The sequence below is a fragment of the Chaetura pelagica genome, unplaced genomic scaffold (genome assembly GCF_000747805.2).
Source record: "Chaetura pelagica isolate M959 unplaced genomic scaffold, ChaPel_1.0 scaffold94, whole genome shotgun sequence".
NCBI classification, from domain to species: domain Eukaryota; kingdom Metazoa; phylum Chordata; class Aves; order Apodiformes; family Apodidae; genus Chaetura; species Chaetura pelagica.
Window position 1 is genome coordinate 1451937 of NW_009952881.1, and position 12581 is coordinate 1464517.

Genomic DNA, 12581 nt, shown 5'->3' on the forward strand with positions numbered 1-12581 from the left:
AAGTGAAACATTATTTTGCAGTCACAGTTATTATCACAGTTACACTGATATAATTTCTGAGAAATGTCAGAAACATTGCACAGAGTTGCAATAGGTATGTTGTTCTAGACATACTCAATTCTTTAACAGGACAATTAAAAGAAAGATGATCAACTTTCAAAACCAATTGAGAGAAGTCTCAGTAGAAATCTGTTTTGTTTGCTTCTGCTTCTACTTCATTTGTGTTTTTAGTTGTAGTGGTTTTTTTATGAAGGAAAAATAATCATGACATTGTGGTTGCTGTAGAAATTAAGTAATGAAAATGCATCTTGGACAGTGTTTTATTGTCTTACGGAGAGAGGAACAATTATGGCATCCTGGTTTCTTAAATTTATCCCAGGTCTGTGTAGAGAATATTGAATTAGAATGCTGTTATAATGGAATTCAAAACCCCTTGGTGAGTTTCTTGCATGTTCCCAGTACTTCAAGATTATTCTGAATCATCAGAAATGTTGTGCCGAAGACTTTCAGTATTAAATTATATTGTCTTTTGAATAGACAGAGTTTGTTTTCATTCTGAGAGATCCTTTTTCAGTGGCAGAATACCTATATAAGCACAACAAAATAACATGATACCACTTTCTGGTTTGGGACTGTGAAGAATTTCATTAGCATATATTCTGTAGCAAAGGGCTGTGTTAAATTTTTGGTTTGTGATCAACTAGGTATACAAAGAAACTGAATTAAGAAAATTTCCAACTGTACTTATAGTCCCTTCTAAGAAACATCTGGCTAAACATATTTATGCTTGTGGTTGGAGTATAATTATAGAAGAACACTCTTGTGTGGAACTTCAGCAAATGTAGGCCACGTCCTTCGTGCTCTGGTTAGTGTGATTTAGGAGGTTTCTCTGCAGTTAGAAATCTTAACTGATAATTTTGTAGCATATTTCATAGGAGCACAACAAGGTGGTCATAGAATTCTAATTTGTTCTGGAATGTGTCCTTAATTAATTATTTATAAAGTAAACCTTGAGGGAACAACAAGCATAGTTTAGTTGTTTGGGTTTTTTCCTCATACCCATACAGAGAGGTCGTAGTCATTTCAAAAGACATAAAATAATCCGTATTTGAAGCATTAACATGCTCTGCCAAATTGGTTGTATGGATTACTAGGTTGTGTGTAGCAGATAAGTAGAACTTTCAATTTATGTCTGTTTGATTATGAAAGAAATTTAAAATAGTATTCAGATTTACAAGCCTGGAGCTCCCAATTTTGACCACCTTATGCCATTATTAATAAAGATATCAATGGACCCGTTCAAAGCCCACTGAAATAACTGTAAACCCTTCAACTGACTTCTGTGGGCACATTCTAAATGCATAAAATGTTGTTGCTTTTCCATACATATCAAAGGCTTTTGACTAAATTGTCTCTTCTCAGATGCAGTAGGAAGTTTCTTCTTTACAGCCTCCATGATAGACAGGGTATGCTAATGTCCTTGTTTTGCAAAAAACTTTACTTCTTCATTACTTATCACCAGAGGCAATAAAAATCTTCAGAGGCAAATATAACTTTTTCATTGATATACTTGTTTGTATTTGTAAGACATGAAAGATGAACATGTAATTAAGATCAAAATTAAAATTTATATTTAAAGTATATAAATCTTGCAGTACTAATACTCCTCATCTTTATATTTAGACATTTCTGTGTGGTGTAACTAATAAGTACTAACTAAAAACTTATGGAAGTAACTTATTTAACAAGATATAAAAAGTAACTGTGAGACATCATAAGTCAGAGTACATTTCAAAGGGGCCCATATCCTCTCCTGTGTATATTGTGCATTCTGGATGCAGTAGAAAAAATGCAATTCACAGAATCTTAGGGGTTGGAAGGGACCTCGAAAGATCATTTGTGTTACAATTTCTAGTACAAGAAAAGAGGCAAGATTCCTAGAGTGTTTTGGAGTGGGATCCTCAGTGTTAGCTTTAAGGCAAACGAACTCCAGTTAATGGATCCTAATATGTAAATTGATTAGCCTTTTTGTAAGACACTGCAGTGGCACCTATGGAAATTATCTCTTCCCTTCATGCAGCCATAGAGAAAAGTACTAATTCCTGTCCTTGTTCTCATAGACCTTCCTAGTACACAGATGCTCAGGTTCAATATAAGGCACTGCATCACAGAATCACAGAATTTTTTTAGTTGGAAGGGACCTTAAAGATCATTGAGTTCCAACTCCCCTGCATGGGCAGGGACACCTTTCACTAGAACAGGCTGCTCAGAGCCCCATCCAGCCTGTCCTTGAACACCTCCAGGGATGGAGCCCCCACATCATCTCTGGGCAGCCTGTTCCAGTGTCTCACCACCCTTACACTGAAGATTTTACGCCTGATCTCTAACCTAAATCTCTCTTCTTTCAGCTTAAAACCATTAGCCCCACAGGAAGATACAGTGATGATACGTTGGTTTTTTTCCACCTGATTTGCACATGTCCAACTGCAGGAATACACATAAAAGCTGTACAGACTTCAGATGTCACCTTTTCTTACCATCAGCCCATGTATGTGTTTATAGACACTACAGTGTAAAATATTCCTCACTATTTAAAGAGAAGAATGATGTTATTTCTGCAAATACAGTGAAAAAAAGCAGGGGGAAAAAAAAATTAAAAACCTCCTGTTCTGTAGCTTGTTATTTAAATGGAAAACTTAAAACTTATCATTCTTTTTCATCTTTCATTATTAGTCCATATTTTAGACAATGTGAGAAGACAAAAAAAAAAAACACAACAACAAGCAAAAGCTTCTTTGACATCATTAACTCCTTTTATGAAAGACAAATAACAGCTGAAGAATTCACAAGTAACTATGAGTCCCATTATATAGGGAAATAGATGTAGTTTACTTCATATGAGCTATATTCACCAAAAGAGGTATTTAACTAACTTCCTCTAAACCCAGCTTTCTTCCAGTAATGTTTTTGCATGTACATATACAATTCTTTTTCCAGAATAATATGAGGTAGAACAGGTATTCAATTCATCCTTCTGATCACAGATAAAAGTTTTAATTGGAGACTTCCTTCCAAACAAGTGGGGTTTTGCACTTGCACCACAACAGGATGAAATACTAGTTGAAATAATGAAAAATTGTATCATGTTTACATATTAATGAAATAAGATTAATTTTGAAGAGTATCTTGGTACCCAGAAATCACTTGTTAAAGTTAAAATTGAATGAGGAAACAAAAGGATTTTTATCCAGCTGTATGCTGTTATGAAAGAACAGTCCATTTCAAAATCGATCCTGAGTTCTCCATTTACATTTTCTTCAGTAGACTCCTAATTTTTTTTGTGTTGGTTGTTAAGATCCTACTTATTCTGGACTGACATGAGCTGTGACTCTCACTATTGTAATTCCAAAGAAGACACTACCTATGATTGAACATAAACAAAACATAGTATCATTTCACATCTAAAAGAGGAAGTTACAGAAAAGTAGCCTACCTACCTTTTACTGCAATGTTTTATATGAATATTAGACATGGATTGGCATTTCTATGTCAAATCACCCATTTCTCCATGTCAAGGCATGGATGAGAATATTCATCTAGAAATAAAATACATTTTTTCTTCTCTGGAAATGAAGGGTGGGGGTTTTCCATTGATTTAAAACATCTAAAACATTACTTAACTAAATTAAGATATAGTGACAGTACTACTGCAGCAAAATTCCATACAGCAAATTTTATGAGTCAGAAGAGGAGGAAAAAAAAAGCACAAAAGGAAAGAATCATCCAGAAAGTAAAATAATGTTTAGGGCAAAATGCTATTGTGTTGGAATTCCTCTGAAGCTGCTGTGAAAGGGGGACCATTATTTTTCTGTTTAAGCACCTCATTCTCAGTTTCACATCTACAGTTTCAGATTAAGTTAGAAGTTGTTCATGCAGAAAATGATGACTTCAATAAGAAATTGCATTTAAAAATTCTAATTTTATGTGCAGTTTTGGGTGTCAAATGATGCTGCCAGGACAAAGCAGTCTCAGACTTAAAGCCAGCATAGTGCTATAGAATATATATAAGCACTTTTTACTAATATTTATACGTACCTATTACAGGGAGATTTGCAGAAACTGAGAGGTAGAACATAATTAAAACCAATGTTGTTTCATAATGTTCAGTGATGAGGTTTCTTTGACATCTATTTGATGTGCCTGCTATTGCTCCTCTGACTATTACAAAATCCAGCTGAAGCTGATGAGAGAATCCATGAGTTTGGAGTCAGGTACAGAGAGAAAATAATAGGGAAGGTGAAAAACTGGCTTCACTTACTATTTATGGGAACACAGCAATCAGTTCTCACACCATTGGAAATAAATAATATTTCTATTGAAGTTTCTGTTTCTACATGTATGTATAAATAATGTGAAGTGAGAATCAGGCCTGCTGGGTTGTTAATTTCAGTGTACTGAAGAAGCTACGAGCATTTTTTCAAGCTCTTTTTTCAGGCAATAACAAACAAGACAAGAGGGCATGGCCTGAAGCTGCTCTAGGGGAGGGTTAGGTTGGATATTAGGAAGCACTTCCTCATGAAAGGGGTGATTGGACGTTGGAATGGATGTCCCAGGGAAGTGGTGGAGGCACCGTCCCTGGATGTGTTCAAGGAAAGGCTGGATGTGGCACTTAGTGCCATAGTCTAGCTGATGTAGTGGTGTTAGTCATAGGCTGGACTTGATGATCTTAAAGGCCTTTCCTAGCCTTGGTAATTCTGTGATTCTTGGTAATTCTGTGAACATCATTTTTTTATTGGGAACTTGATTTTTTCTGATTTTTTTCAGCTCTCTCAAGTCCTTAATGAGTGCCCTAAATGGATGGGCCATCTTTCCTCTTTGTTTGTAATTTTTTTTTTACTTTAAAATCCTTGGAATTGAGCATTAGAGTCAATAATAATATTAATAATACATATTTTTCTCTCTGTATGGCTCTTTCATGATAATTTTATTTTGGTATGCTACGCCCTGGGCTATTGCCTTATAGTTAGCATAAAACTATTCATTTTTCTTTTCTCTTTACATCATATTTTAGTGTTTCTATCACTGTACAGATTACTCGCAGCCTGTGGCTTCTGCTATATCTTTATATTTTTATTCAGGAAGAACAGGTTGGTTGTGAGTTTTCAGTTGCAATGTACAATACATATTTCTCTGTTTATATCCTGTATTTTTGTCACAGAGGCTTAACATCTCATATGGAGTATATATGAAGCTTTTATAAACCCACTGGAAGCACTAAAGCATTCATAACCAAATCTCCACTTGCTGCTGAAAAACCCTAGAAATAATTAATTTTTAAAATTGTCATTTTTTTTTTCTTCCCCGTGCACATGAATTAACACTTAGTATGTACTTGAATTAACACTTAGTATGTAATTCTAGTATAATTTTAGAATGTAAGATGACAAGTTCTTCTGGAATTTGAGATAATTCTAAGAAAATGACTAAAGTTGGGTTTTGGTTGGGGTTTTTTTTTGTTTGTTTTGTTTTTTAATAGGAAACAATATTGAAGTAGAATTGTATATAGGAGATAGTAACAGAACCTTTAAACACAGTTAAAGTCCTCCAAGGCTTATGTCAGACAGAGACATTCTTTTTGTGTGTATTGAAGAAAGTAAGGAGTCCACAAGGTTTGTTGGAATTCTGCTTTTTGCTGGGTGTTGTTTGGAGGAGGGGGAGGCTGGAGCTCTGGCTATCATCACATTCCTTCCTACATTCCTGACATGGATTACATTTTAGGACTCAACTGTGGATTCATCACATCTTTAAACATGGGGCAATGTGTCACTGGGCTGCTCCATGAGGTGACCAGGCACTACTCAAACTCATCCTTTCCCTAGCAGATTATTTTGGTAGTATCGGAGCTGTTTGGTAGTAACTTGTGAACAGTTTTTGTTGATCCAATCACTTCCAATCCAATTTCTTTTGAACATATTGCTTTGTTTTGTTTAGAACTGTTGTGAAAAACAGACAAGGAAGAAAGCCTCTGAATATAAGATATTCCTCAAGAAACACTTGAGGATTCCTAAGAAACAATGTGAGAACAAAAAGAGCAGCATACACATGAAATCAAAAAGAGTTAAAAGCCACAACAGAAACATTGTCTCAAAAGATATGTTTATTTGCAGGAGAAAAGCTAACATATAAATATTTTCTAGCAAAAGCTAAAGCTGATAAGCCTGCCTCAGTTGCCATCATAGGATGGCAGATCTTTAGGGGAAATGTTCAGCTGCATTACTATAAACATTGCTGTGACTTATTTGTTCTTAATGCAGAATGAACTGTTACGTGCTTTGTGAAGTCTGAAGAAAAGATTATTCACATTATTTTGAGAAGGGAAAAAACAACTGGGTCTGACACTTTAAATGATTGAATAGGGTACAGACAAACCTGAACACTCAGTGGTGTCATGATAAAGTGAGGGACCTATGAGGTCACTTATACCCAGGGACCCTGTCTCTGTCCCAGACCTGTGTCAGGGAGAGATCTGGACAGGGATCAATCTTCTACACAGGTACGGTTTCCCCCACTTACACAAGATGTAAGTACAGACTGGATGTAAGCTTTGGTATGGTCCAAACTAAGTGGTGTGGAGGTGGAGGAACACAGTGGTTGCTGTGAGACATGCCGGCAGGGTCAGAAACATTTATTACAGGGTCAGAGAGGTGGCTGTGGTGACAGGGGTGCAGTTAGCCCTGCAGGCTTGAGGCCCTGCCCTCTACCTCACCTGTCTGTGAGCAAACTGACATGGGAAAATGAAGGGCCATCATGAACTCACTGAGGTAGTATCATTTCACTCGGCTACCTGCAGTTTTAGGGCTAGTCTAGGACAGTCTGGCCTGTGATAAGTTTAGGATTCTAACAAAACTCCCCTGTTCTGTGAATCATGTTAGTTTCAAATCAGTCCCACTTAAGAAATGTCTGAAACATCTGAGGTTTAGTATATGTGAAACTAGGACGAATCCTGCAGATTGTCAATCAAGGATTTCCATCTTTCACATAAGCATAGCTAACTTAAGCCATCTTTTGTTTTTCTAAACATGGCAGATTTTACTCTACAGAATATTTTCATTTGTTACTAACATTAACTCCCACTACTGTTTATGGGCACAGGGTAATATTTTTTCCTTGCTTAAAGCTTAAAACACTGAATAATTTTGAGACATAACGGAGCAGGGGAATCTCACACCTTCACAAGAGAAGCTACCCAGTGTGGTTTGTATGCTGGACATGTTTGCTGTGCTGCCTTCTGCACTGGGATGTTACAAAGCACAATGGAAGCATTTATAAAACTTTTTATTGAGTAAGGTCTGGACAGTAGCATATGGGAACATCAACAATTGCTAACTGATCGGGAAATAAAGAAATTCCAGTATTCTAGTGTTATAAAAAGAAAGGGAGAAAAAAAGTCATTCAGAATTTAGTCATATTGGTTCCGCTGTTGTAACCAAAGACTGATAAGATAATAGAGGTCTTTGTGGCTGTTTTCTACTGAAATGCTTTATCTTTATGATGCACTTGGGGCCCTTTAGAGTGGAAAGCTTTTTAAACTGCTGTTAGAGTTAGAACTCAAATTAGATGCTGTTGCAATGGCAAGGGGGCTCCTTAGTCAGGGAGCCCTCACAAAGTGACTTTTATCTCCAAAGCCCTTCCATTAGATTGTTACTTTCTTCTGTTTTCCCTGTTTATTTTTGTTGACTTTTGCTGCCCTGTTTTGTGGCATTTAAAAGGTGACCCAATCAAAAAAGGGTAAATGCTAAACGCTGGACAGAGCCTGTGAAGAAGAGACATCACAGCCTATCTGATGTGTGCTGCAGACTGCTGTGTTAGACAGAATGGTTTAACCAGGTTATCTCTGGGCAGCTAAGATCAAATACACTTTCTTTTATGTCTAGCATTGTGTTTTTGCTTTCTTTTCAAACAATGTCTGTTTAAAAACAAAACCAAAACAAAAAAACTAACTGAGCAATTGATTCATGAAGGCTTTCCGCCCCCCCCCTCCCCCCCTGCCATGCTGATGATACTTTGATGATACTTTGGAACTGCAGTTATGTGATTTAAAGCCCTTTGTTTCTGGCAAAGTCCACACTGCTTTCTTATATTACTGTCTCTTGATTTCATAAAAGTTACACTATGTGTTTATTCTAAAAACATAACAGGAGTAATAATTTGTGATTTAATAATTTTTATTTCCTGTAAGTATTTGGGGCAACAGTTAGTTTAGATGCAGTGCATAAACAAGGATGATATTTGTCATGCCTTACCACTAATCACAGAATTCAAGAGAACCAATAATACTTTGCAGCTGTGTAGAGACTCCATGCAAAGATCTCAAAGCACTTCAGAAGCATTAACTAGCCAGGCATAAAACACTCTGATTGGTAGTGTTTTATTTTCTGTGCGAGTTGGGAAACCAAGGCAAGCACATTCAAGAACCCACAGTAATTTGGTGTCACGAACTAAGAATCCTATTTCAGCAAGCTTTGCATCACACCTATAAATTTTTGTCTTAGTTATGATTCCAGTATTTTTTCTTCTATTCAATTGATTTTATCTTGTGGTTTGTTTTTTTTATGTGTGTCAAAGAAATTAGTTTAAATTATACTATGTAAGTCTAGAATTCTATTTTTTTTGTTATTTCAACTTATTTTTTCCCTTGCCAGCAGTTATTACTATGCCTCTATCTCATGGCAACTTGCCACAAGGATTGTTCCAAATTTGTGTAACAGAAATCATGTAATATTTTGATCAGTTTTAAAAGATAGATTTTTGCCACAAGCAGAATTCTTTCTGAATGTAATTTTAGAATACAAGTTGAACCCTTCTCTCTTTTTTAGCAGATTTATAGCTACTTTTTATTTTCTCTCTCCTGGTTAGATTGACCTATGACCAGAATTTCTCAAATGTTCTCTTTGATGCCTTAGTTCTGTTCAAACTGACCATTTTATCTCAGTTTGTGCTCATATCCATACAAAAATAAACGGTAAAACAAAAAGCACAGACAGAAAAACTGAAATATTACTACAACCAAATTATTTTTCAGCTTATGATTATAGTCACAAGGCAAGACTATATAACCAAAGGACAAATAACTATTTTTCTGAAATTTTGATGACTAACTGTTGTCTTTTCATTTATAAAAGAAGTCCTTAAAAACTATCTACTTCCCAGCAACACTCAAAATTTTAAACACTGCTGGTAAAGGGAGTCAGTGGATCAAATTCAGTATATCTGAAGTCACTGAAATAAAGGCCTCTAAGAAAAATGTGTCAATTTTAAAGGTCTTTCCTAACTGAAGACCATTTTGTGATAGAGCCAAAGGTTAATAAAATCAGTAGTGAATGTAGCAATTTTACAGATAAGCTATTCACAACAAGTGTAGTTACTTGAATAAAAAGCTAATTCAGTTCTAAAATGCCACATGCAGTAGCAGTGAATAGCTGCTTTTAGGTGCTTTCTGGAGAAGGATAAAATACAGAATCACAGCACTCTTCTTTTTCAGCATCCCTGGCTGCCTGTAAATTGCTGTGAATGGGACTGTAGGCTGACAGGCTCTATTAAGACAAACTGCCTTTCTCATCGGAGAGATAAAATAAATCAGGTGTTTAGTCAAATTAAAATACTTCAGATGGAGCAGGCCCTGGGGAGCACTGATCCACCTGACAAATCTGAGAGAAACTCAAGACAGATGTGTTTTGGGGATAAGGAAGACCCCGTGGAAAAAAAAAATCTACAGCTGTCTTTGGAGTAAAAGAATAGGGTTGGACAGAGAGCAAGCTGTGATATATAATATTTTATGGAAGCTGGCATATTTACTGTATATTTTTCACTAAGCTTTTTGTTTTATCTGTTTTTATGGCAAATACATTTTACAGAGAGCTATATTTTTATTTTATTTATAGATATTTTTAGGCAGCAGCAGAAGTTTATTTACTGGTAATGAGTTTAGGAATCTCAGTGCTTGCTGCAGTAAGTGGATGCAAAACAGATGATGATGGCACACAGCTACTGATGACCTCTCTTGGCTGAGCCAGATCAGCTCAATCTGGTCTGCATTCTAAGAAAGTTGTTTTTTATTGGTATTTAAACTGTAAAAGAATGGTTGGGATTTTCCACTCTAAAATTAAATTATACCTCCCCCTCACACTGTTCATACCACATTCTGCATCTTATGCATTTTCTTGTCTTGAGCAGTGTTTGGTTAGGTGTCCTGCAGCTTCATGGAGGTCTCGTTATTTTCCAGGAGCACTGTGAACATTTTGTGGTCATCAGTTCTATTCTGTTGTTGAATTATGTAGCACAAATGTATGTACAAATTAAAGAGTGGAGTACTTTAAATGGGCTCATACATTTTGGATGTTTTTATCTGGGGGGAAAAAGGAAAGAAAAACAATTACTATGTATTCCTACATAAGAACAGTTACTTCTGCATGCTATGGCATAAAATTCAGAAAGAAAGAAGAAGAAATGACCTTATACATTTGCTGTAACTGTATCAAATGGCTCTAGCTAATCATAAAAACAATCACATTTTGTAGCCTTAGCAGGCAGTCTTTGTGGTAGCTTTCTGCTCATATTATGAAGCAAATACAGAGTAAGCAGAATAATATGGAAATGGAACATGAGATGACTGTCTGCTTTGGGTGTGTAAAATATTTTGTGACTGGAAGATCAGGGCCCTGCATTGCAATGCCAAAGATGCTTGATAGATGTGAAAGTCTCAGTCTGTGGTTTCCCAGGTGGCAGTGCAGGTTGCTTCCCATTAGCTTTCTAAAATAGATGGAGTGATTGATCTCTTCTAGTCACGATGGGCAAGAGAGGTTTTCTTTGGCAGAATAGTCTTATCCATGAAAATTATTTTCAGTATAAAATAACAAAAGCACCTTAGTAACCTTTGATCCATGGTGCAAATCTTCGACACTGAATAATAACTTTTAAGAGGGTTAAAGTAGAGTCTACACTGAAGTTGCAGAGCTCAGTACAAGCTAATGGATCCTGGCAAGCCACTACCTTCAGTGTAGGCATTTTCCTGGCCACATAACTTCCTAAGCTTGTTTTAAAATTTTATTATTTATTTATTTTTTAAAAAAATGTATCAGCTTTTTGCACTGAATTCTTTAATCACTTCAGTCATGCATATCATACTAAGATTTTGCAAAGAGTTGGTCTGAATACTGGAGTGTCCTTCAGCTTTAGCGTCATGCATCCATTGTACTACTTGTGACTAAGAAAATTGCTGATGCTTTCTAAAACGTCTCCTACAACAGAGATTATTAATTTTTTCTTCATCTGGAGGGCTGTGTCACATGTATATTAAATTAAGATTTGGCATTACAGTGTACTGAAACATCAGTTTGTGGCAGACTCTTTTAAAATTAAGATAGTTAATAGTGGCTAAGAAATTGAATATTTTCAGTACTTTATGTCATTAAGTGCAATTAAGAAGTGTAGAGAGAAACAGATACCCTTTGTTTCTGTGAGCCTTTATTGGTTTGTTTAGAGTGAATGAGTTAAGCTATGCAGTTTCTTTTTCCACAGAAAGAAATTATAATAGACAGAGGTTTTCTTGTATGCTCTTTTGAAAATACAGTTCTGTTTAAGAATATTATTGGCCCCATCACACCACGATGTAAGTAGTAGAGCATCTTAGGCTTCTGGCATGCTTGGCAGGAGTCTGCTTTGTCTTCCTTCTCCTTAAGAAACCTGTCAACCTCTTTCTTCTCTTCCCTAGAAGGTATCCATCTTACTCCTGGGAAGAAGGTGGAGTCATAATTTTGGTGACAGTTCTTCCATTCCCTCCCAGATCCTGTTCCTCACACACCTTGTTTTTCACAGTCCTCTATTGTGAGCGGAGGAAAGGAAGGATGCAAATGCTCTCTTTTTTTGTGCTGATTTTTGTGTTACAGACCAGACTAGTTCTTGATTTAGTTCACTTTTCTAACTGTCAGTTCTCCTATACAACAAAAGATTGCTTCCTTTATCCCACTTTCAGCTGTAAACATCTTCAGATGCTCTTCCAATGTTCCTGAGCTGCTCCCTTACAGTAATTACGTTACCTTTTATACAGCTGTGGGTCTGCCATGCTCACACAAAGAAATGCAGTGTATGGCTCAAGTATAGGAGCTGACATTGCTGTTTGTGACAGAGCAATATCTTCATACGTAAGAGATACTTTTGGATTGATTTGCAAAAGGACCATGTACTTAGGAGACCCATGCAATTTACCCATAAACAGACCATTAAGCATCATTAGTGCAAAGAATAAATGTACCGTAGTTTCATATTAATTAGGTGCTCTCTGTAGAGTAAACTTTGAAAGTTAAATGAAAATTTTTAAGCCATTTTCTCAGGTTAGCCTTAGGGCTAACTTCCTCTTAGGGAAAAGCAGAGCTCTTTTTTAATATGCATTCCATAACCGAAACTTACATTTACTCAAATGACCTAACAGATATATGGGTATTTTAGAGAAATGATCAATAAATTATTAAATTACTTCTTCCATTGAACAGCATTTAAATTATTTTAAGATTTTTACATACTTG

The 12581-nt window shown here is 36.0% G+C and overlaps 1 protein-coding gene across 2 annotated transcripts in view; it reads left to right on the forward strand.

Annotated features, from left to right (window-relative positions):
• Window positions 1–12581, forward strand: part of SOX6 (SRY (sex determining region Y)-box 6) — a 241841-nt gene that overhangs the window by 86820 nt on the left and 142440 nt on the right. The window lies entirely within an intron of this gene.